Here is a 4,470-nt window from a genome sequence, read left to right on the forward strand (position 1 = left end):
ATTTCTAATAGCACATGATCTCACTCATCTAGGGGATATAATGAACAACAGACAGATGAACAAGAACAGACCCAGAAACAAGGAGGCATGGATCAGACTGTCGGGCCTCAGAGGGAGGGTAGGGAGGGTGGGGGTAAAGGGGAGAGATCAACCAAAGGACTTCTGTGCAAGCATATGAGCCTAACCAGCAGTTAAGGACAACAGGGGGTTGGGGGCATGTGTGGGGAGGGGTGTGGGATGGGAATGGGGGGGATGAGGACAAATATGTGATACCTTAATCAATAAAGAAATTTAAAAAATAAATAAATAAAAAATAAAATAGTAATATGCAAATTGACTGCACCTACGCTACGCCCAAGCCACGCCCACCAGCCAAAGTCTCGCCCACCAGCCAATCAGGGTGAGTATGCAAATTACCCAACAAAGATGGCGGTTAATTTGCATACGCTGAGGGAGGGAGGAGTGAAGACTGAAGACAACTTAGAAGGAAGAGGGAGGAAAAGCAGAAAGCAAGGTACCTGCCAGAGGGAAAGCCTGGGCAGGGTGGGGCGGGGTGGAGCAGGGCTGAGCGAGGTGGGCTGCAGCAGCCCGCAGGTGCAGGCGCAGCGGCCGCAACAGCAGCGGCAGCGGCAGCGCAAGTGGCCGCAGCAGCCGCTTGCAGGATTCTTCCTGCAAATGGGCTACTAGTTATTATTATAATTGACATAAATCACTGTATAATTTTGTTGTTTTTTTGTTTTGTTTTGTTTTTTAATTTTTTTATTAAGGTATTATATGTGTACATATCTTACCATTGCCCCCCCCTACCCACTCCCCTATATGCCCTCACCCCCCAGAGTTTTGCGTCCATTGGTTATGCTTATATGCATGCATACAAGTCCTTTGATTGATCTCTTATCTTCCCCACCTCTCTCTAACCTTCCTGCTGTAATTTGACAGACTGTTTGATGCTTTACTGCCTCTGTATCTATCTTTTTGTTCAAGTTTATAATGTTCTTTATTATCCATAAATGAGAGCGATCACGTGGTATTTTTCTTTCATTGACTGGCTTATTTCACTTAACATAATGTTCTCCAATTCCATCCAGGTTGCTGCAAATGGTAAGAATTCCTTCTTTTTTATGGCAGCATAATATTCCATTGTGTAGATGTACCATAGTTTTCTGACCCAGTCATCTGCTGATGGGCACCTAGGCTGTTTCCGGATCTTAGCTATTGTAAATTGTGCTGCTATGAACATAGGAATGCATATATCCTTTCTTATTGGTGTTCCCAGTTTCTTAGGATATATTCCTAGGAGTGGGATTACTGGGTCAAATGGGAGTTCCATTTTCAGTTTTTTGAGGAAACTCCATACTGTTCTCCACAGTGGCTGCACCAGTCTGCATTCCCACCAGCAGTGCACGAGGGTTCCTTTTCTCCACATCCTCGCCAACACTTGTCGTTTGTTGATTTGTTGATGATAGCCATTCTGACAGGTGTGAGATGGTACCACATTGTTGTTTTGATTTGCATCTCTCGGATAATTAGTGACGTTGAGCATGTTTTCATGTGTCTCTTGGCCTTCCTTCTGTCTTCTTTGGAAAAGATTCTATTTAAGTCCGTTGCCCATTTTTTTATTGGATCATTTATCTTCCTTTTATTAAGTTGTATAAGCTGCCTGTAGATATTGGAGATTAAACCACAGGCAGCAAAATCTCAGACATATGCCAAAAGAACTTCTTCACCGATACTGCCCCTAGGGCAATGGAAGCTAAAGAGAAAATAAACAAATGGGACTACATCAAAATAAAAAGCTTTTTTACAGCAAAAGAAACTATCAACAAAACAACAAGAAAGCCCACTGCATGGGAGAACATATTTGCAAATGGCATCACTGTATAATTTTAAGTATAGTAAGATAGTTTGATTTACATATATTATAAAATTTAACCATGAAAAGGTCAACTAACATTCTTCTTCTCATACAGATATAATCCTCTCTAATAAAATGGTAATATGCAAATTAATCATCACTCCGCTACATAAGCCACGCCCACCAGCCAAGTCACGCCCACCAGCCAATCAGGGCGAGTATGCAAATTAACCCCAATCCAAGATGGCTACAGCCACAGAGAGCAAGGTTTCCCAGGTAACAGAGTAAGCCAAGCTTTCCATAGCCGTTGCAGGCCTAAGCCTCCACTCAAGCTACAAAGTTTCAATTATAGAAGGTAAACAAATTCAAACAAATGGCGGCAGAATGGAGCTTGAGAGAGCAGGCCAGGGTTGCCAGCAGCAACAGGGGAAGCAAAGCTTTCTGCACACCCTGGCCGGGCTCACCCACTTAAGGCTACAAAGTTTCAATTGTAGAAGGTGAATTAACTGCCACAGAAATGGCTGCCGGAGCCCCAGGCTTGGCTCTGCTCCAGGCTACAAAGTTTCAATTGTAGAAGGAAAATAAATTCCAGATACCAGGGCCGCCCCTTGGGTTGCCAGGGGGCGTGGCCGGCCTGCAAACCACCACAGGCCCCTCGCTCAGGCCGCCCCACACCCCAAGGGAATCCCCACCCTTATCTGTGACACCCTTCAGGGCAAACCAGCTGGCCCCCACCCGTGCACCAGGCCTCTATCCTATCTAATAAAAGAGTACTATACAGATTGATCATCACTGCAACACACAATATCGCTGCCCCCATGTGGTTAAAGATCCTGCCCCCATGTATATACAAGATGGCCACCACAAGATGGCCAGCAGGGGAGGGCAGTTGGGAGGCACCCGGCCTGCAAGGAAGGGCAGTTGAGAGGGACCAAGACTGCAAGGGAGGGCAATTGGAGGTGATCAACCCTGCAGGAGAGGGCAGTTAGGGGTGACCAGGCTGGCAGAGGAGGGAAGTTGGGGGCAAACAGGCTGGCAGGGGAGCAGTTAAGCATCAACCAGGCTGGCAGCAGAGTGGTTAGGGGGTGATCAGGCTGGCAGGCAGAAGTGGTTAGGGGCAATCAGGAAGGCAGGCAGGCAAGCAGTTGGGAGCCAGCAGTCCTGGATTGTGAGAGGGATGTCCGACTGCCCGTTTAGGCCCGATCCCACCAGGATCGGGCCTAAACGGGCAGTCGGACATCCCTCCAGGAGTCCCAGATTGGAGAGGGTACAGGCTGGGCTGAGGGACAACCCCGCGCCATGCACGAATTTCATGCACCGGGCTTCTAGTAAAAATATAAGAAGAAAAAACTCTTCTTGTGATTAGAACTCTTAGGATTTACTCTCTTAGCAACTTTCCTACATATCCTAAAGCAATGTTAGCTCTATTTATCATGTTGTATATTACATACCTAGTACTTAGTTGTCTTATAACTGGAAGTTTGTATATTTTGACAACCTTCCCTCATTTCCTCTACCCTCCACTGTTGGTAATTATAAATCTGATCTCTTTTTCTATGCGTTTAGGGTTTTTTTATTACATTCCACATACAAGTGAGATCATACAGCATGTGTCTTTGTCTGACTTATTTCACTTAGTATAATGCCTTCAAGGTCCATCCATGTTATCACAAATGGTAGTATTTCCTCATTTTTATGGCCAAATGATATACAATTGTGTGTGTGTGTGTGTGTGTGTGTGTGTGTGTGTGTGTGTGTGTATTAGAGGCCCGGTGCACAAAATTTGTGCACGGGGGGGGGGGGGGGTGTCCCTCAGCCAAGCCTGTACCATCTCCAATCTGGGACCCCTCAAGGCATGTCCAGTAGTATCAGGCCTAAACAAGCAGTCAGACATCCCTCTCACAATCCAGGATTGCTGGCTCCCAACTGCTTGCCCGCCTGCCTTCCTGATTGCCCTTAACCACTTCTGCCTGCCAGCCTGATAACCCCCTAACCACTCCCCTGCCAGCCTGATTGATGCCTAACTGCTCCCCTGCCAGCCTGATTGCCCCTAACTGCCCTCCCCTGCAGGCCTGGTCATCCCTAACTGCCCTCCCCTGCAGATCTGGTCAACCTTAACTGCCCACCCCTGCAGGCCTGGGTCCCCCCCAAATGCCCTTCCCTGCAGGCCCGGTTGCCCTCAACTTCCATCCTCTGCCGGCCTGGTCACCCCTAACTGCCCTCCCCTGCTGGCCTGACCGCCCACAACTGCCCTCACCTGCTGGCCTGATCCCTCCCAACAGCACCCCCCCTGCTGACCTGGTCACCCTTAACTGCCCTCCCTGCTGGCCTGGTTGCCCCCAACTGCCCTCCCCTGCAGGCCTGGTCACCCCTAACTGCCCTCCCCTGCAGGCCTGGTCGCCCCCAACTGCCCTCCACTGTAGGCCTTGTCCCTCCCAACTTCCCTTCCCTGCTGGCCTAGTCACCCCCAACTGCCCTCCCCTGCCGGCCTGGTCGTCCCCCAACTGCCTTCCCTGCATGCCTGGTCACCCCCAACTGCCCTCCCCTGCAGGCATGGTCCCCCCAACTGCCCTCCCCTGCAGGCCCGGTCCCCCCCCCCCAACTGCCCTTCCCTA

Source organism: Cnephaeus nilssonii, assembly GCF_951640355.1.
Source record: "Cnephaeus nilssonii genome assembly, chromosome: X".
Classification (NCBI taxonomy): domain Eukaryota; kingdom Metazoa; phylum Chordata; class Mammalia; order Chiroptera; family Vespertilionidae; genus Cnephaeus; species Cnephaeus nilssonii.